The 22,192-nt window shown below is 40.1% G+C and overlaps 1 long non-coding RNA gene across 1 annotated transcript in view; it reads left to right on the top strand.

The window, feature by feature from the left end:
* The window catches only part of LOC139030653 (uncharacterized), a 70,346-nt gene that overhangs the window by 38,211 nt on the left and 9,943 nt on the right, over positions 1–22,192 (top strand). Inside the window, exon 2 of the long non-coding RNA XR_011483074.1 lies at positions 20,531–20,670. This is a non-coding gene — a long non-coding RNA (uncharacterized lncRNA). The remainder of the gene's footprint in view (positions 1–20,530; positions 20,671–22,192) is intronic.

The following is a 22,192-nucleotide window of genomic DNA, read 5'->3' as shown; positions in this document are numbered from 1 at the left end:
ACTGGCGATCTGTTTCACACTTGATAATATACATGTTTCAATGTTGTTCTCTCAGATCATCACACCCTTGCCTTCTGTCCAAAAGTCTGTTCTATATATCTGTGTCTCTTTTTCTGTCTCTTTCTTAAGAGAGATGAGCAGTTTTCCCAGAACATCTAGAAAACCTCTTCTTGTTGGTTGGACTTGGGTCATGTCATCATTCTTTCTCATCAGAGGGATGGATTAGGGCTTCTCAGCCTTGACACTGTTGGCATTGGGCTGGGCCAGTCTTTGTTGTGGAGGACTGTCCTGCACATTATCAGTCATCTGGCAGCACCCCAGGCCTTTACCCCCTAGATGCCAGGAGCATCCCCCAGCCAGTTGCAACAACCAGAATGTCTCTAGATATTGCCAAATGTCCCCCAGAGGCAGAATCACCCTGAATGAAAACCACTGGTTTAGATAATTCAGGATTACTCCAGAAACTGATGGCAGGTCAGCTTTGTGTAAGGCAGATGGGAATAGACTTAAACTCGTCAGGGTGCTGTCAGGAAGGTAATGGATCTGCTTAGGTAACTGACAGTGTGTACTATGCTTCTTGGACATAGAGACATGACAACTTCAGTGCCCAATTTAAAATTTTAGTTTTCTTCCATCTCATATGTCCTCAAAACCAATTTCTGCACAGTTTGGTGAAATTCAGTTCAGTTCAGTCACTCAGTCGTGTCTGACTCTTTGCGACCTTATGAATCACAGCATGCCAGGCCTCCCTGTCCATCACCAACTCCTGGAGTCTCTCCAAACCCATATCCATCTAGTCAGTGATGCCATCCAGCCATCTCATCCTCTGTCGTCCCCTTCTCCTGCCCCCAATCCCTCCTAGCATCAGGGTCTTTTCCAATGAGTCAACTCTTCACATGAGGTGACCGAAGTATTGGAGTTTCAGCTTCATCAGTCCTTCCAATGAACACCCAGGACTGATCTCCTTTAGGATGGACTGGTTGGATATCCTTGCAGTCCAAGGGACTCTCAAGAGTCTTCTCCAACACCACAGTTCAAAAGCATCAACTCTTTGGTGCTCAGCTTTCTTTATAGTCCAACTCTCACATCCATACATGACCACTGGAAAAACCACAGCCTTGACTAGATGGACCTCTGTTGGCAAAGTAATGTCTCTGCTTTTTAATATGCTGTCTAGGCTGGTCATAACTTCCCTTCCAAAGAGTAAGCGTCTTTTAATTTCATGGCTGCAACCACCATCTACAGAGATCTTGGAGCCCACCCCCCAAAAAAAGTCTGACACTGTTTCCCCATATATTTCCCATGAAGTGAGAAGTGAGAAAATGAATTTGTGTTAGAATGGTTATTGTCTCTAAGCAATTTCTTACAAAAGTAAAATTGAGTCAGGCCACTTTAAGTTGGAAGTTACAGAAACACAATCCAAACTGTTTATGCAAAAATGGAACTCACTGGCTCATAATAATAATCACAGCCAAATTTTATCAAGTGCTTCCCCTTAACAAGAATTGCTCTGAATGCTTTCCATGTGTCAACAGATCTAATTCTCATAATAATTCTGTAAGATCTTTGCTATTATGTCCATAAGGAAACCAAAGCACAGAGGAGGTAAGTAACCAGCAACCAGCCAGTAAATGATCGACAATTTGTAAGTGCTGTTGGAGCCCTAAGGAGGAATTGATTAATTCTGACCTGGGTATACTAAGGAGATCTTATAGAGAAGGGGCATTTTTACTTTGCTTGGAAGGAAGAGTAAACTATTTATATGGTTAGGATGACATTGTGTTGAAGGTTGAATAGAGAGAAGAAAATGTTCCCTCCTACTGTGTAATGCTCACTCAGGGGTGTACTTTGGCAAAAACTCTGGATCCTAAAAGGTAGAGTTCTGCTCAGTTTACAAGTCCCCACTATTTCCTGCATAGGCACACTCAGAGCTCTGATGTGGTTGGTTCAGATGGTTTCTGATATTAACTGCAAAGTACTTGGAAGCAGCACTCTTTCAACCCTTCTTGGGAAGCTTGGCTCATGAATCTAGACTCCTGTCTTCACAGTGAGTGTCTTCTAAAGGATTCCTTGTCCTTTCCTATAATTTGACCTCACTCAGGACTGGGACTATCACAAATACCCTTGCAGTTTGTGTACTATACAATTCCAGGTGCGTCACTCACAGAAAACTATTAAATGTTTGGAAGAAACCATAAACCTATGCTTTTTCATACCCCAATACAACACTGGGGCCCACACCAGCAGGAAACAGACAGAAAATTTCAAGTCTCCAAGAAGGACATAGTTTCTAATACCAACTTCAGAGGTGGTTACAGGGGATATTGGTGAAAGAACCCCATATAGCAGAAGTGGGGTGATCAGAAGAGCCAACCAAGGGACTTAGTCTTTGCGGGGTCAGGGAATCTTTGCAGTTTTTCTCATTAGGAATTGACAGTTGCTATGGACTAGTGACTACAACCATATTTCCCATTTTTCTCTTTTCTGGCTTGGAGTTTTTATTGTGGTTATCTTACCTTTGTCATACCACTACATATTGGCTGTCTTATGAAAAGAAGCCACATCCAGAGATGATGGAAAAGACTGCTTAGTGCTCACAGAACTTGGACTCCAAGATGGATGTGGTAATTGGGTGGGATGTTGGATGGGTTCCCATGGGAAGGAAGTGAATGTGCTCCTATGTATCAGAAGGGTATGTGTCAATACTAGGGTGGCCAGAGAGGTAGTCTGTAGGAAAGCCTACTAATTGACCTCTGGTAATTATTCTGTCAGTCTTTTTTTTTTTAATTAATAGAAGCTCCAGTTGTTAGTTGGGAAAATGATTATCAAGCTAGAAACAGCATTTTCCAGCTTTCTCTGAATGTAGCCTGTGTAACTAAGTTCTGGCCAATGGGATGTGAAAGGGATTGTCACTCTTAAGGAAACATCTTTAGTTCTCTTTATACCCTTTCACACAAGCTGCAGGGTGGTGGTGAACCAGCTTTGACTTTGCAGCAGAGAACTTCATTTAACATTTTTCTTTGCAGAGGTTGGCAAATTTTCTTAAAGGACCTGATAGGAAATATTTTGACTTATAGGCCATAGGGCCTTTGTCACAACTCAGTTCTGCTGTCATACGTTAAAAGCAGCCATAACCAAAACTTACACACTTGAGTGTGGCTATGTTCTAATAAAACTTTTTTTTTTTTTTTACAAAAGTAAGCGATCACCCTACTGATTAGTTTCTCTATCCCTGCTCTTGTGGAACAATAACATAGGTAAAATCTGGGTCCTTGGGTGACTTCATGGAAGATAGCCACCCTACACTCAGCGTCATCTACCTACTCAGACTTTTATGTGAAGGAGAAATAATTCTTTATTCTTATTTAAATCACTGTTATGTTAGATTCTGTTAAGTGTTCAGACCAATGTCTTAATGCAGCCATATCTTATTGTGAGAAATTCCTAAATATATGTAATCATGATCCACTAGAAGTATTATTGCTTTATTTTAATCACTAATCTATTTCTAGAAAAAAGAACATTGATTTGGGAGTGACTTTCTCAAAATTCCATGGCAAGTCTGCGATGATACTGAGAAATTCTCATTTCCCTTGATTTTGAAGATGTCAATCAGGCATAGCAACTAAAGTTTTTCGGTTTTGTTTTTAACTTGAAATCATTGTGAAAATTCTTGGAAAATGCCAAATGACCTCTGAGCCACTTATTTATTGGTAAGGATACAATGAATAACTTTTCGTTAAATGCACATTAGTTGCAAGTTCTTACATGAAATTCTGGTTAAACATAAGTATTTTAAAGGTACATGTTGGTAAAGGAAATTCCAATATGTTGCATTAAATTTACATTTTATCCATCATTCAAAGCCTTGTATGCACTATTAACTTCTCTAACCACCCTCTTTATTTATAATCAATATAAAATTGAAAGGAACTTCCTCTGCTGTTGTTGATAGCTTGATGTTTTCTGAAGAGCAAGATAATCAAAACAAAAGAACAGGTCACGTTGAAAAAGAAAATTTACTGAATGAAGCAGGTAGTTGGAGGGAAGGGGTTATAATTATTTTTGAGAAAAGTTGCATAGATTGTTCATTTTATAAGATCTTCAGAGTATTCTTTTTATTTGCTCTTTTTAGTGAAGGCATCGGTGTATGCTGTTTAATGTTCTCTTCTCTATAGTAAATGGCACATTCATTCACTTACCTAAAATTTCATCTTTTGGCTTCATAGTTTTAAAAGTACCAAGTGATATTTATATTACCAGTTTGGATTTTTGCAGCAGTAGGTGTGGTTGCCTTATAAAAAGCTCTTTTATTTGATATAGCGAATGTCATGTTCCTTATTTGTGTATTATTTGCTAAACATATTCAAGGCAGCACCCCCTGAGACAGCTGTGACAATAATGCCCCACCATGACAACAGAGGAACAGTGCCAAAGCTCAGCAAAACAAAATTTACTTGGCAGGGAAGAGAGAATAGAGGCTTTCACTGCTCTTTGGAAATGCTAATAAGGTCTCAACCTTGAACCATGCTCACTTTTTATCTTGGAAACCCTTTCCAGTTATGATACAATCTGTATAAGTAGAAGGAAGAGATTCCAAGTTGGGAGTTTATACAGCAGCAGATTTATGAGAAGGGTTAGTCCAAAATCCAGGTGCTCTCATCTGGGAGAAGGTACACATGGGGCCATTTTAAAGTCCATAGTCAACTTCTTTGGGCCCTTAAAACTTGACAGTCTCCAGCTTGGCAGGCATCATCACCAAGGGTGGTGTTGTGTTAAACTGGATGAAATACGTTTGCATTGTGTAAACAGTTGACTCAGAGCTCAGATTTTGTTCTGATGAATAGCTCTTTTAAGTTTACCTGCCCATTTTGTCCTACATTGCATAGTTGAAGAAAAATATTATTATTTCATGGCTGAATTTAAAGATCCACACTAAGTCAACTAAATTCAGCCTTCACACTCACATACTTCCCCCGATGTGTGGCTGTAATCTTTTAAATAAGAGATCAGAGAAACACTGTTTTATGGGTGTGTGAAAACTGGTCACTGTTATGTCTCAACAGCTCACGAGGACTTGAAGCTGGGTTACTGGATGAAAACTTTTCCTTCTCTTTATCTGCTGTATCCTCTTTGGAATAATTAGATGGATGGTGCTTTCCTTCTGTGATTTATCTGTGTTTTCAATGGCATAAATCCCATGAAGAGATGGGCTATTAAGAATCACAAAGGTCAACACTTTTAAATATCTGTTTGAAATTTTTATTTCTTTTTTACTGTTTCTAAAAGACTAAGAATCTTGATAAATAAGCTGTAGCTCTCTTGTTGATCATTTTTAGTAATTTAAAGCCCCCACCCAATTATATAAACTGACACTGTTTAGTATAAAAACAGATAATACAGGATCCTGGGAAACCCAAGTTGTATGATTGCAGAGCAGAAGTCAACAATTGGTTATGATTAACTGTCTTAAAATTTATCTCTTCCTACAGAAGGGACAGTATTATTATTAACAGGCCCCTTTGGATCCTTATTGCTGTTTGTCTTTAGTACTGGATGTCAAGTGATATTTTTCTCTGTATTTTCATGTGTGCTTTAATAAGGGACTTCCTTAGTGGCTCAGATGGCAAAGAATCTGCCTCCAATGCAGGAGGCCCAGGTTCCTCTAGGGAAGATCCCCTGGAGAAGGGAATGGCAACCCACTCCAGTATTCTTGCCTGGAAAATTACATGGACAGAGGAAGTTGGTGGTCTGTAGTCCACGGGGTCGTGAAGAGTCGGACATGACTAACGGACTAACACACATACTTTAATAAGAAAAGCAGATGAGATAAAAACAACATAGGAATATTATGTCTATCTATGTAAATGAATAAGGCTTAAGTAAATATTTTATGGCAATTAAATTAGCAATATGAATAATAATATGTAATCACTGAGTGGTCTCCATAATAAAATGTTGGAAGTTATATTTAAGTAGTTTTCAAATTAAGATGATTTAGGGACCAAAGCATACTTTCATAATAAAATAATTTTTCAGTGTTTCTACAAACCAAAATATATGTATATATCTGTATATAAGAAAAGAATGCTTGTAGAAAATTTGGAAAAATTTTGCCTAAGATTTTAAAGAGATAAAAACAAATACTCTGTTACATCTTTGTAGTCTTTTTCAAAAATGGACACAAGCATTTTCTTTTTTACAAGACTGAAATAAAAATCTATATAAATCTAACAGTGCTTCATTATCTGCTTTTGCTTTCACCATGTGATATTTTATACATTTTACCATTTCTTTCAATTTATTTGGTAACATGACTTTAAATCTTAATCAGAGAAACATATCACAATTTATTTAACAAAGTAATGCTGGTCATTTAGATTGGGCTAAATTTTTCCTTTTTATGGTAACATTCAGCATAATACTACTGAACATAAATCTTTGGATGCATCTTGATTATTTCTTAGGATAAGTTCCTAAGTCTAACATTAGTGACTCCAAAGTTACAGTCTCCTCAGCTTTAATGGGCGAAATAATTTAAAAAGTTATTTTCAAGTCAATAGTTTCCTTTAATTTCTATATGTGAGAAATAAGTTCTCTAACAAAATAACCTTTTTCCTTTTAAAGGTAAAGATAGTTTGGCTTATCCAACAAATGAAATTTTATGTCAGTGTATATGTGATTTTGTAAGCATTGTAAAACATATTTGGGGAACAAATTGCCCGGAGCCCCCCTTCTGCACGAGTGCCCCATTGCTTCATTTACAGCAATCCATTTGCAGCTGTTATTACCACCCCTGTCATTTGGGAGGGTGGAGGTAGAGACAAAGACTGATGATCAAAGATGGATCAGGAATTAATACCAAATCAGACAAGAAGGACATAAGTAAATGGTGAGAACTGCTCAGATAGTTCTGAGAACCAGAGTAAATAATTTAATCGATTTTGATGCATGCTAATCAGCTGCCTTAGTGACAGTCTTGCCTTAATATGCAAAAATACAATGGCTTATGCAAACATTTGAGTATTGGATACAGTTTAGTTATTAATACGTGGCCCTAGGAACAGATTACATAGTTGTATTCTTCCTCAATCATTTACCTTTCCCAAACATGCCCCAAAATGCAGCTATGTGAATCAAAACAACTGTTGAAAAATATTTATTTCAGAAGTGTAGTGTTTTGAGTGAAAATGTAGTCCAAATGTTGTAGACAAGAAATAACTAATTTTTTATAAATAATTTTTATTCATGGAACAAAGCCAGAAGGTTTGAAAGCTATTTTGTGGTTGCACTGCTACTATGAACAGTGAGGAACTTTCTTAAATAGGAATAGAGGACCAGACGCTCAGGAAAGTTGTTGCTACCTAGGACAGTCTTCGTTCGATCTAAAACTAAAAAGCAAGCTTAAATAATCCCTCCTTCCAAATTAAAGCAGAGGTAAGAGGGATAATTGAAATCTTGTGAGTCAGAATTTACCAGAGAGATGATATGGTCAGACAGGGAGAGGTGATGTTAGAAACAAACAGATGTGATCACCGCTGTCACTGCGACTGTGTCCTCTGGCCAGGGTTGGATCTCTTAGAGCCGTGGTTTCCGCGTCTGAGCATCAGCTACAACTGAGGCATTGACATGTTCTAACTCAGAACCTTTGGCGGGAAGGGCTTGAGATTCTATCTTTTAAAAAAGTTTCCAACTCTGTCAGGCTAGGAGCTACTGTCTTAATTTAAAGCTTTATCATTTTAAAATGTGACCGTGGGCTCTGGCCATCAGACCTAGTAAGAGTTTCTTAAAGTTATATAGTCTCCAAAGTAGGGATGTTGGAAAAATATTAGAAATGCCGTTATTTTTAAAATCTCATTTAAAACATTGTACATTTTTCATGCTTTATGAAATACATGATACAGGAGTATGTATTATATAATATGATTTATAACTCAGGAGGCTCAGTGGTTAAGAATTTGCCTACCAATGCAGGAGGCACAGGAGACACGGGTTTGATCCCTGGGTCAGGAAGATCTCCTCAAAGAGGATGTGGCAACCCACTCCAGTATTGTTGCCTAAAAAATCCTGTAGACAGGGGAGCCTGGTGGGCCACAGTCCATGGGGTCACAGAGAATCGGACACCACTGAGTGAGTGAGCACAGACAAACATGCATACAGTGGAACTTGTGCTCAAACTGATCGAGTTGAGTAGTTAAAACAGAATTTGGCAACCACTGTTTTTAGATAACCAGGAAAATTAAAACTTACACGAAAGGGGCAGATACGTATCCAGAAAGACTATTCGGCCTTCAGAAGCAGGTATAATGGGCACCACACTTCTAGCATCACTGTATCGTAGAAAATGAATGATCCAGACAGGACAAGGGTAAAATACAAGGAAAAGGAGAAACCAGGGCAGGAACTGCGGTTCAAGAGGGGGCATGACATAGCAAAAAAAGGGTAGACTTAGGAGTCAGGGGTTTGACTGAAACTTTGAGTTCTGCCACCTCACAGCTGTGGAGGTCAGTGTTTGGTGTCACATATCATGCTGTCTATAAGAAGTGATTTAGAAGTTTATAAATTTAAAAAGTCTCAGACTTTTGTAATATCATATAATAAAGTAGAATAATTATATGGATAAATATATACTATTTGTCAGTGAGTAAAACATTTTTGTGTACATTTAAAACATTGTTCCATTTTCATGCTCTTTTTACTATACAGATTTTCAATGCTACATTAAAATGTAATCTTGAAATTATTTTAAGTGACATTAAATATAAATTTTAATATTTATGAGAGTATGCAAGTAACTGATAAAACCTGCATTTGCTGATGTTCTGTCTGAGAATCGATAGCATTTTAGAATCAAAGAATTTGAAATGTCTCTTTTCTAGGTATAGAGCAAGACTCCTCTGTCTGTTACCTCTTTTTCTTGGGGAGATCTGTTGTATTCTAGTTAAGCAAGATTAATCACATAGTCCAAGCCAGGACCAAGAGAACTCCAGGAAAGGGATATAGGCACTATCTTTATCTTAGAACAGAGGAGAGACTATAAAAAGAGCTGTACTGGACTTGGTGAACTCAGCTTGGACTGTTAATGCCTGAGTTCTGGTGTTATTTGGAAAAGGAATGACCCTGGGCTTTTGGAAGTATATTGAAGTGATTATCTCTGAGACTCTCAGAGTAAGGCCATACCTTGGTGGGTTTTGGATGGTGGTCTTTATGATGACAGTGGAAATTTTTCATCTTGAAAGAAGCAGTTCCTGGGACAGGAAATAAAATAGAATTTGGGTGAGCCTTAGACCAGATGAGAGAACTCTGCTCTCACTGGACCTTTTGGCATTTTGCCTGGGTTTTGCTACATGGACATTCCAGTACACTATTAGTGGTCAGGCTGAGCCAATGTCTACCACATGAATGCAGGTTGAAAATTAGACATGGATGTGCGCTGAGGGTTCCTCATATTGGCTGCTGATCTTCTGGGCTCTGAAAGAAGGCATATCTTATAGCAGTTGTAAATTACTTCCCATGCCAGTGATTCAAATATTGGTGTGCATGTATACCTTCTGGGGAGATCATTATCATATCTGAGTCCCACTTCCAGAAATTCTAACTAAGGGCAAAGTGGGGCCCTTAACCTTGTTTGTTAACAAACACTTCAGATCATTCTAATGCATGTAGTTCAGAGTTTATCAGATAATCTTAAGGTCTCTTCTGGTTTGTTACTTTTGATCCTTTGTTGAAGCCTTGTTATGGTATAGTCTGCCATGATGAATTATTATAAAGGCCTGTTGCATGCTTGAAAAGATGTGGCAAAGAGGAGAATGATGCCACATCTCTAGGGCCAGCGAACTGGGAGCAGTGGTGGTGACCGAGCTGAAGAAACTGTGCTTAATAAAGTAACGACCTCACCAGAGACGTCGTGACAGGCAGCAGCCTTATTCAGGCTGCTGCGGAGGTGGCAAAGTTGGTTTGCAAGGGTTTCTCAGGAGAAGAAATAAGAGGAAGTAACTTGGAGTCAAGGATCTAGGTAATTTAGATAAAAGGCATCAAAATTATAGAGTGGTTTCCAAAAGAAGGAAAGGCCACCCTTTCTCCCCGATATTCCATCCCCAGATATATATATATATATAGCCAGGAAAGGTTGACTTCAGTTTCCCTCAAGGGTGGCAAACAGGAAGAGAAGACATCGACACTGCTGCTCTCGGGAGCCGTTCTTATCAGCGGGGCTTCCTTGGACGCTCCCAATGGCACTGCTGTTCTCGGGGACTTCCTCCAGTCTGTGTGTTTGGTAACTATCGTGCGTGTGTGTGTGTGTGTGTGTGTGTGAGAGAGAGAGAGAGAGAGAGAGAGAGAGACTGCGCGCGCAGTCTCTCAACCTTGTCAACTCTATGCGACCTACGGACTGTAGTCCGCCAGGCTCCTCTGTTCACGGAATTCTCCATACAAGAATACTGGAGCGGGTTGCCGTTTCCTCCTCCAGGGGATCTTCCCGATCCAGGGATCGAACCTGTGTCTCCTGCACTGCAGGTGGATTCTTTTCCGCTGAGCCAATGGAGGAAGCCCAGAGAAGGCCTGGTGGCGGTGATGGTTTAGCCACTAACCCGTGTCCAGCTCTTGCAACCCCATGGACTGTAGCTAGCCAGGCTCCTCTGCCCATGGGATTCTCCAGGTAAGAATACTGGAGTGGGGAGAAGCCCTGACCCCTTCCCCAGTATCCTTAGGCCGCGCAGTGACTAGAAACCGCAGTATCGCCTCTAGAGGGCGCCTGGATCTCTCCCAAAGCCGTCAGTGGCCTGACTAATCTGAGATTTCCACTCATCTTTTAAGAAATTCCTTTTCTAAGGTTACACAAGAGAGGGAGGCCTGTGGGGTCCTAACCGATGTCCCGTGTTCTCTGTCTTCTTCAGTGCCACGCTGGGGGCCGGGTTCCTCTCTCCCCTGGCTCAGGACTCATTCTTGAACTTTGCGTTAGGTCCCCTCTTCCCAGTGCTGCGCTCCTCCTGCACGGCAGGGTGTTGATACCCCTTTCTCCTGACAGATCCACTCTCAGGAGTCGTGTGGTCTTGCAACAGCCCTAATGACCTCCTTCTGTGTTGCCCCAAGTAGGATGCAGGGCCACAGAGGCAGACTGGGCTCAGGAATTGATCACAGAGAACCCTAAGGTAGATTTGCAAGCTAGACTCTGAAAGTCAGCCCCAGGAAGCCCTGATCATATCAATTTCCAGGCAAGAACAAGTGACAAGAAGTCCTCTGTCAACCCCAAAGAAAAGCAGTTTTGACCTCTTTGTCCTCAATAGATTGTTTGCTCACAGCAAAAAATGTTCACATGGAATCGCTGCCATTAATATGGGTGACCTAAAGGTTAATACAGCCCAGGGAATGCTTTTCATTGTGCTGTATTGTTTGTTTCCCTTTTGTGAGCTTGTGGCCAGGGAACTGCATCGTTCCAGTCTGCGGCCCAGTAGCACATTACTAATTGCATTCTTTAAAATACAGATTTATGTTGATTTGTTTGGCCATACCAGGAGAGAAACCAGTGCAGGGGGTTATAAAGCGTCAAGGTTATAAACTTCATGGGGCTTTCAGGCAAATGAGGAATTTTTATTAATTCTTTAAATGCAAATGTCTAGTAATGTCCTCACTTGTCACACCCCCTGCAGCGCTCCAGTCAGGAAAGGATGGCAACCCGCTAAGTTGGGGGCCAAGTGGAGAAAGAAAATCTGATTATTCAATGGCTCTCCGTTGTTGAAGTGCATAACTGAATTTAAAAACTCCCCTTCTCCTCTAACTCCTCTCCTAAAAAACCGTGTGTCCCCGGAGGAATCCCTCTCATTTGTAGCCCCTGACAGGACACATTTTAGAATGAAATCAGCAAGTACTTGGCAGGCACCGAAGGTATCAGGTAAATTGTTAACTATCTGACTGTTCTTTTACAACCCTCAAATTGAGAGTGATGTTAAAGCAAAACCTCTTTATTTTAAACTAGTTGTTCAAGATCCTATTGTAGATGTCTCTAAATAATCCTTCTTAGGAACTTAAAAAAGTGTGCTTTTCTTTTTTCTCTTTCATACTATAGCAATGAAAGTCCAAACTTATAATAACAAATCAACATGTATCAATCACCTTCATATTCCTGTCAAGGGCATATTGGATTACCATGAAAAAGATCCTAAATGTGTCTTCTTGTTTCCAAGTTAGCGTGGGATGAACTTTTCACACTTTAACATATTATTATCTGTAGCCATGTGTTGTTGCTGACCTGTGTTTTTGTTTACAATGCATGCAGTAGAGATTTGATGGTTACAGGAGGAGGAGATTGCTTTATATTGCTAGTTCTCAACACGTGACAGTGGGGAATTAGAGACAGGGTTCTCTAAGCAGCATGTGACACAGCACTGTGTGTGGATCGTAAATAACAAGTCTTGGGATGGGGTGGGAGATAGGAGGAAGGTTGAAGAGGGAAGGGACAAATGTACACCTGTGACCGATTCATGCTGATGCATGCAGAAACCAACACAGTATTGTAAAGCAATTATTCTTCAATTAAAAATGAAGTAATTTCATTTAAATGTCTTACATATATATGTATGTGCTTTATGAAATCAGGTGCCGTATTGGTCTTTTACTCACTTCTGTACCTTCAGTGCCTGCCTTGGTACCTGGGATATATTATGCATTCCATAAACAAATAAACAACTATAGGAAATAATGAACATGGTTTTCCTAACATATGTAAATGCCATAAAAATACAAATTTTTTTAAAGTTTTTTTAAATTTTTTTTATTGAAGGATAATTGCTTTACAGAATTTTGTTGTTTAAAAGCATCACTAAATTCATATTTTGTCATCCTGATTTTTTTATTGTAGTAAACTACTCATAACATTAAATTTATCATTTTAACCATTTTTAACTGGATAATTCTGTGGCATTAGTCATCACAGTTTCTTAATACCAGGAGTTCAAATACTAACTTGATGAATTCAAAGGGGACCTTGTACTTACAAACGTTGGAGACCCATTTTACTGATGGGAAGTCATCCAATATTGACTATTTCCAGTATCATAGATCTCATCATTTTGAAGGGGTGGCATGTTTCATGATTGGGCCATAAAAGTGTTAAAAAGTTATTATTTGTATCAAATTGAAATCTGTCTCCTGGTATCTTCCCATCTGTCTTACTGATCTTAGCTGGAAGAAACAGCATTAATATACATTATGCTTTCTTCCAAGGGACAGCCCTTATTAAATGCCAGCTTTTAATTTTTTTTTCCTTTTAAAGCAACTTGTTAGAAAGTCTTAATTAAATCTAACCAAAATTCCTCCCATTTAAATGTAAAGACTTTAAAAATTTTCTGCTTTCTATCAATTCTGGTTAGTAATATAAAAAGCATATGTAGTTTGGGTAGGCCAGGTATGTCTCTCTCACACCTCAGAGACCAAGTCCTTGTAGGACAGCTCAGGTTTTTTCCTGCGCAGGGAAGGCCTTGTCCAAGACAGAGCCTCACTTGTCTTCTTTTTGTTATTTCTGATGAACCACGCAGTGGGCTATGCTTGACCTCTCCTGCTCTTCCCCATAGCCAGTCCAGCACAGAAGAGACTTGATGTTCCCCTTCCACAATCCTATATGTGCCAACTTTAAGAACACCTTTGAATCCAAAGTTATCACTTTCTTTTCCCACACCCCCCACCCCGATCTTCTGTTATCCTTTTCGTCAGATGTTTGGGGTATTTTTTTTTAGAAATGTTCTTCTTTCTCCTGTCTATTTTCTTCTCCTGTCTTTCTATTTTCTCTCTACTGTTCTGCCTTGTGTCCTATAGACCACTGCTTCCCTTCTGTGATTTGTTTGGCAACAATAATCTCTGAGTTACTCATCTCAATTAAGAGTGAATGTCAGTGTCAAACCAGACTCCCGGCTTCATGTTTTGATGAAGAATTACTACACTCAGAAAACAGTGGGCCTAGTGCTAGGTCACACTCCAATGAATGTTGAAGGAAGGTTGACTATTGAGTGAAAGACAAAATAACAAAACAAGCTAGTTGGAGCTGCCAGTCTATACTTGGCTGCCTCTTGTGTTTCCCTGATTACCAGAGCCAAAATTAGCTATGAGTGGGAGATCATGCGTTCTTTTTCCAACTCCCACCCCATGTTGACTCACATGGACATTTCAAAGGATCCTCAAGTCCAAAATAATTTGTCACAAGTACAAATACTTCATTTCTAATTCTGGCCTTTAATTAAGGTCTATAAAGGAAGTTTGTACTTAATGGTTAAATAAAGTGTATGGGAACCAATATCTAAATTTAAGTTTTTTACTTCCTTCTAGAAGTTATTTCCTGGACAAGTTCTTGACAGTTTAGCTTCTAGGTAGTTATTTCCACAAATAAGCCTTTGGCAAAACTTACATAAAATGATATGGAATCAATAGTGGCTACCTTTACCTGGTTTTCTTTTCTCCCAGCTGAAAAAACCACTTAGGCCCCGTCAGAATTTTTCAGCACCCCTTTAATTCTTTTGGGTGTTGTTCTAGAGAATTACTTGAAAGAACTAGTGAAAGTCAGCTAGCTCTAGCTATGATTTCAGGATTGAATTTAGCTAAGCCAACCCAATTGGACCATAAGTTCTAAGAGCAATATAGGCCTTCCATGGTAATAACTGACCTGTTCTCTTTTCGACTAGGACAGGAAGTAATCTTGTCATTTCTTCCCAACAAGGAAAACTTCTGATTGCTCTTTAATGTAAAACAGAAATTCTGTTGGTCATTATCCCATGGTGATCCTCTGAATACATATCTATTGATGGGTTTCAGAGGATTCTAGGACTGCAAGGAAGCACTCAGGTAATATGGTACATTTCCACAGTAGTTCTTTATGTCCATGTTAAAGAGTGTCAGTCTGCTCTTGGTCATTTCCTCACCATGTTAAATGACATTATCTCCACAAGACTTGCTAGTGTCAGTTTACTCTCTTGGAAGAAGGAAACATCCCTTTTTCTGTCTGAAGGCATTTGTCATGTGTCTACAGTACAATACAGTATAGAGTTTTTTTATCCTTTGCAAATGGAGGAAACATTGTTAACATGCCGTTAACAGAGCATATTCTTCAAGTGACAGTTTCTTCAAAAACAGACATCATAGGGGGAAAAGAAGAAGGAGGTACCATTACAAATAAAAGGAAACTTGAGCGCCCTATCAGTCACCAAAATCTATGGGCCTGGTTTAGATTCTGATTTGACCAAAACAAATTGTAAAAATGATACTTTTGACACAGCTGGGAAATTTGATCATAGAGTGCATACTAGATGATATTAAGCAACAATTGTTTTAAGAAAGAAATGATTGTTAGCTTTGTTATGTATGATCATTACATTGAAGTTATGTTAAAAAGAAGTTCTTTCTGTTAGGGATTCAAACGGAAGTATTTATAGTTGAGATGATAATATATTTGGTATTAGCTTTAAAACATTCTGGGAAAATAAGGAAATAAATAAAACAATTTAGAAAGTAAATAAAACAATCTAGAAAAATAAGATGAAATAAGATTGAATAAATGCTAATTATTGGTACTGTGTAAATGGAGATTCATTAGATTAGTTGCTTTAATTTTGTATATGTTTGGAAATTTCCCAAAATAGAAAGTTTTTTTTTTTTTAAGGAGAAAGAGCAATTCCTTTATTTTTCCAACTATTAATTTGTTATTGTTATTATTCTAGAAGCAGATAAGAAATATTATTTAATCTGGGTCTTACCTGTATTATTTGTACTAATGATAAAATAATCCAAAATTTAGTCACTAAATTAAATAACTACACTGGCTGATTTTTTTTCCCAGAGCTAACCACTATATTTCAAGTGCTTTATAAATATCTCATTTAATTAATTGCTCTGTAGTAGATTATGTTATTCTCCTTTTACAGTTGAGGAAATTGTACTTCAGGGAGCTTAAATAACTAGTGTAGGGTTAATAAAGTAACAGACGACTGAGCCTAAGTTTTGGACCCAGAACTACCTCGTTCCAAAGCCATGCTCTTTGCACTACCACCCTACCTCTCATTCTATGTGTAGTCTGAGGCCTTGTTGACTAGAGGAAGCCAAGTCAGTAGGTTAATTAATTGTGATTCTCCTAAAACGTAATCCAGAGTCCATCATTCCTCAGTTGAAAACCCCCCAAAGAATTTCCATCTCCCATAGTGAAATTCAGAACGCTTTCAGAATCTACCAGGATCTTAGTCATCTTCCCCCCGCCACCCATTCCACCTCATCTCTTTGCACTCTCGCCTTTGCTTACCCTGCTGTAGCCACACTGGCAACTTCAGTGTTTTTCCTGAAATGTACAGAACATCCTTTTGTACAAGGCCCTTCACTTGGTGTTCCTTCTGCCTGGAGTGCTCTTTCCGTGGACATCACATGGTTCACTTTCTTCTCCCTTCCCTGAGTTCCTTCAGTCTTTGCTCAGATGTCTTCTTATGAGAGAGGACTTCCCTGGCCATCTAAATTGAATAGCCCCCCCACTGAAGTTTTCTCTTTTCCTCCTTAACCTTCTTTATTTTTCTTCATAGTGCTTATCCCTACTTGACATCATTATGTACTTAGTTGTCTGTTTCCCCTTGCGTATTCAGTCACTTCAGTCATGTCCAACTCTTTTTGACTCCATGGACCTGGCAAGCTCCTCTATCCACAGGATTCTCCTGTCAAGAATACTGGAGTGGATTGCCATGCCCTCCTCCAGGGGATCTTCCCAACCCAAGGATCAAACCTGAGGCTCCTGCATCTCTATCATTACAGACAGATTCTTAACTGCTGGGAAGGCCTGTTTCCCCTTATTAGAATGTAAACCCAGCGAGGACAGGGACTTAGTCTGTTGATTCACTGCTGTCTCTCTTATACCTAGGGCAGTGCCTGGCAGACAGTAGTTTCTCAGCAATATGGGTTACAACTGAGTGACTGTGGGCCTCATCAGCACCCTGAGCTGAGTCATCAGCCACCAGGTGACATGTGGGACTAACATGGGTCACTGATAGAGACCCGCAGCACCTGCTGACGTTGTCTTATGATGGTGGACATTGTGGAAAGATGATCGTTCCAGATCTATCATTTCCCAGCTGCCTGTAAGGACACTTCTCAACTCTTTTTAGTCTTACTTCTTTAAATGAGACAATAAGGTAAAAGATGAGATAATAATTATTAATTACATGATTATTAGATACTCATGTAGAATACTGAGCAAGTTGTACAGTCCAAACCTTCTCTTTATGGCATATCAGATGGTCCTCCTTTAGCTCCAAACACTTCCTTTCATAGATCTAGACATCTGATCAGGCAGCCAAGAACTCTGAAAGGCCCTTGGCTGGAAACTGAGGATTTACTAAACCCCATGTGCTCTCCCTCTTGTTTGAGCATGTAGATGACATGGAATAACCCCTCTGATTTATGGAATTGGCTTTTCCAGGGTTGTTTATATTGCCAGATGATCACTTCCCATTTTGATAAAGATCACTTCATAAGGGGGATTAGATGGTGCAAAAATGACAGTGGTCTCTGCTGGATCTGTCAGTCTTATTTTTAGCCAAAAATCTCCAACATGCAAAAACTGCACAAAGACTTATTGTTGTACAAGTTTCCAGGACTTAATAAATTACCCATTGTTATGAGATAACCTCAAAACATTAAAAGACCCTGGCTAGGAGGCAATAAAATAATTTAAAAATGGAGTAGAAGTATGGATGCATCAGTTAAAAAAAAGCTTTAATCCCAGATAGTATATTTTTTTTCAAGTTTGAGTGGAAAGTAGTGTAACCACAGGAATGTACATTAACAAAAAAAAATAAGCTAATTAAATAACACACAACTGTTTTATTGTCTGGGTATTAATGCTTAAAGGTCATGTCTTAGTTTACAATGGTGAAGGGAATTTATTAAGGGAGGGTTATTTGACAGGAATCTTTTTGTCCTACAAGTTATGTGGAGGTTAAGATAATTAACAGTTCTTTCTTATTTATTTTTTCCTATGAGTGGACATAGAGAAGAGAAGTCTCTGCAACATACATGTCTTGTTTGTTACATTATGGTGTTTGGCTCACGGGATCTTGGGAAGAGGAGAAATAAAAAGAGGAGAGGAGAGGAGAAAACTCTCTTGGGCATAAAGCTGGGGGCTAGTGTTCTAGTAAGGGGCACTGAGTCTTGCACAAGTTTCTGGGATTTAATACCTAACAGAGCAGGAAGCAAATGAGCCCTGAGCAATGTGGCACCGTTTTCCTGTCATCTCTAAATAAAGAGAGCAAACATCCAAAAGCACAAAGGTGGGCCCGGCACATGCAGCTGGGTTTCCTGGTGACATTATCTCTGTCTTGGCACTTGGTCTGTGTTTACAGTCTGAGTAACAGATATGAGGTAATGAAGCAAAGGAGGGAAGTGCTAAATAATGACCTAACACAGAGGTGCTGTTTACTCGGAGCCTTTTGGAGGTGGGCTGGAGAACTCAGCTGTACTTGAGTCTGTCCGCCGTCCGTCTGTGGCCCAGGCTTGCTCCAGTCAACAGTCCACAGTCACCCAGGACTGCGCCATAGCTCCTGGAGGGCAGTGAGGGCTGTGAAAAGCATGTGACATAATGACGCTTTCAGGGAAAACTGTTGGGACTAGCGACAATAACTGGGTGCCAAGAACTTGGTGCTGGGCATAAAGAAGGTTCTCAATAAGTACTTGAGGTGACTTGACCCTGACACAGGCTCTAGTCAGAGACTCGCCTCCTTTACTAGTGTAACCTAGGCTGTTGTGGGTCTGCGTGGGGGAACTGAGAAATACTCAAGGCTTGTTTTGCTCAGGTGTCCCTGTTTCACCTGGGAGTGGCAGAAGTGCTTGTAGTCATGGAGGAAGGGCCAAAACTACACACAAAGACATGGGCTAAAAGACAGTCGGTGGGTCCATGCCCTGCTTCAGAGACTCAAATGTTAGTCAAGAGGCAGTCTTGAGTGTGACTGCGGTGTGTTCCCTTAGCTTCCCTACTCTAATTTTTTTAGGGCCGTATGCAAGTTTGATTCCAAAAGGTTTGGGGGGATGAACTAGGAGACATGATCTATGCAGGCAATATATATATTCAGTGGAGAGACTGCTCTGAGCCACTCTTTGACAGAAGTATTGCAGAGTCCCTTTAAGAAGTGTAACCGGAGCTTCCCTGGCGGTCAGATCCCTGGTTGGAGAACTAAGGTCCCATATGCTGCAAGGATGCAGTCAAAAACAAACAGAAAGTTTAACCACCTCCTGAGGCAACAAGGGGCATCGGCGTGTGCAGGAACTTTGCCACTAGGGGGAGCCATGGCTGAAGGGAGTAACAAGGAGCCTGAGACAAAGAGACTCTGGCCCCCACCAGACAAAAGTAATTCAGTCTGGGTATGACAAACTCTGAAATAAATCAAATAATGAAATAGTCTTGGAGCAGAGACCAGAGTTAAAGCTGCTTCTGAAGATGCCTGAAATAATGTGATAACAGGCAGCTCTGAGTGGCTCTGTCATCAGGAGGGCAGCATAGTTACTCCACCTTGTTTGCAGGGCAAAGAACGAAGGAAGAGGCAGAGACCACAAAATGATTTTGTGGCAGCGAGATGTAACTAGAACCCAGGAGTGGTGAAATCTGAGGGAGTTTCATGGGTCACTGGAAATTTCCCAGTTAGCACCACGGCCAGATGAAGTACTGTTGGGTTCAGGGAAATAAATTTTCACTAAATGACACTGACCAAGCAGAGTTAGCAGTTTCCAGCCTTGCCAGATTCAGTGCTTTGTTACCACCGCAAGCCAGAGTTAAAGCAGAATACAGTGGGCCCTGCCTGTCTGTGGTTTCGTGTCTGCGGGTTCAACCGAGGATCAAAAGTGTTAGAAAAATAAGTTTCAAAAAGTAAAACTTGTATTTGCTGTAAACTGGCAACTGTCTACATAGCATTTACATTGTATTTACAACAATTTACATAGCATTTACTTTGTATTAGGTGTACAAGTAATCTAGAGATGGTTTAAAATATACAGGAGGATGGGAAGATATCCATAGGTTTTGTGCAAACACCATGCCACTTTGAGCATCTGTGGGTTTTGGTATCTGGAACAGGAGGGGGTTTCCTGGAACTAGTCCCTGCATATACCAAAGGACTACAGTATTTGTTTCCATATTGTCTTTTGTGATTTGAACACTGATGTCATTACTTCCTAATCTCCAGTTTTATGATTTTCTCCATACCTCACTAGGACCAGTCAATGAAAGAATATTTAGCTGCCAGGCAACAGGAAAATACCATGCATAGTACCTGAAGATGTATGAGTTTAGAAAAACATGATGGCCTCAGAAAACCAACAAGGAAAATCCTAGCATATATCCTCCAATAATGACTTATTTTAAACTATAGCTCATTTCAAGTAATCCTTCTGTTCCAGGAAAAAAGCACCTGTTCATTGCAATTCCTGGCATGAGACTGTAGGAAAAGTTCTCCAAGCCAAACTACTGTGTAATACAAATAATAATATTTCATTATGTGAGATATTTGTTGGTGCCTTTTAGGCTTCTTGGAAAATGCTGCAGATTAAGCCATGTAGAAGACAGAATGTCTGCTCTTTGAGATCATTACTTGCTCACACGCCCTTCCCACCTCAACCCTCTGCTAAGAGTCCCTAGGACAGACAAGTGGGACTCGAAGTAAGGTAAGCATTTGTGCAAGGTGGAAATCCTTAATATGTCAAGCCTGAGGTGAGGAGGACTAGAAGAGAAAGACAAGAGCCTGTGCTAGCAAGATGAAGGCCATGACCATGTTCTGAACTCCATGAGCGTTCCATGTGTGGTGAGCTGTCTGGGAGGACAGACAGGGTTGGGCTTAGGGAAGGAAAGCAGCAGGGACTGGGGGATGTCTGAACTGCAGCTAAAATTGTGAGCCTGGCCTACCCACCATTCTACTCTCTATTTTTATGAGTTTGGCTTTTTTAGATTACACAGATGATATAAAATGTCTTTGGATTATCTCACTAAGCCTAATGCTCTCAAGGTCCATCTGTGTTGTGCAAGTTCCTTCTTTCTCATGGCTGAATAATATTTCAATATTTATCATAGAATATTAAATATATATGTACATATCATATCTTCTGTATCCATTCATCCACTGGTGGACATTTAGGTGTTTCTGCATCTTGCCTGCTGTGAATATAGTAAGCATGGGAGTGCAGATATTTTTTTCTCATTCTGTTTTTATTTCCTGGGCCTGTCTCAAGGCCTCGCATGTTTCTTCTTGTTCTCTTGAGTCTCTGACACTGTCTTTGCTTGGCTGGCCTGCTGGTCCTAGGAGGATGAGAGACATAGAGTATAGCTACCTGTCTGACACACAGACCTGCAGATAACAGCAGAGATGCTTAGATTAAACCACAGACAATTTACAGATGTGAGCAAAAATACATTATTGTTGTTTTATGCCACTGAGTATTGGGAATTGTCATGTGCCAATAGCTTCCCAGGTAGTGCTAATGGTAAAGAATCCTGCCAACACAGGAGATGCAAGAGACGTGAGTTTGATCCCTGGGTCAGGAAGACAAGGTTACCTTGAGAAGGAACCCAGTCCAGTATTCTTGCCTGGAAAATTCCATGGGCAAAGAAGCCTCATGGGGCTATAGGCCGTGGAGCTGCAGGGAGTCGGTCACGACTGAGTAAGCACACACATGTGGCAATAGCAGCATTTGTTTACCTTTCCAAACATAAATCTTTGGCCTTTGGTGTCTCTTCTTTTGTGCTCTAGACTTGTATATCCAATTGACTACTTGACATCTCCACTGTGTCTAGTGGGCATCTCAAATGAAAAAATCCAAAGTAGACTCTTTATTTTCAACCCTAAATCTGCCTTTTACCATCTCAGTGGATACCACCATTCTTCCAGTCGTTCAAGCCAAAAAACCTAGGAGTCATTCTGGAGTCTCTTTTTCACTTTCCACATTTAATCCTTTAACAACCCTGTGGGGTTTCCTGCTAAGTACTACATGTAAATGCAGCCACTTTTCTCAAGTTCATCAACATACCAGCTGCTGCTGCTGCTGATGCTAAGTCGCTTCAGTCGTGTCTGTCTCTGTGCGATCCCCTAGACAGCAGCCCACCAGGCTCCTCCGTCCCTGGGATTCTCCAGGCAAGAACACTGGAGTGGGTTGCCATTTCCTTCTCCAATGCATGAAAATGAAAAGTGAAAGG

This window comes from Odocoileus virginianus, chromosome 23 (genome assembly GCF_023699985.2).
Source record: "Odocoileus virginianus isolate 20LAN1187 ecotype Illinois chromosome 23, Ovbor_1.2, whole genome shotgun sequence".
Lineage (NCBI taxonomy): Eukaryota > Metazoa > Chordata > Mammalia > Artiodactyla > Cervidae > Odocoileus > Odocoileus virginianus.
Note: the sequence above shows the minus strand (reverse complement) of the source record. Positions and strands in the feature narration are given on the sequence as shown.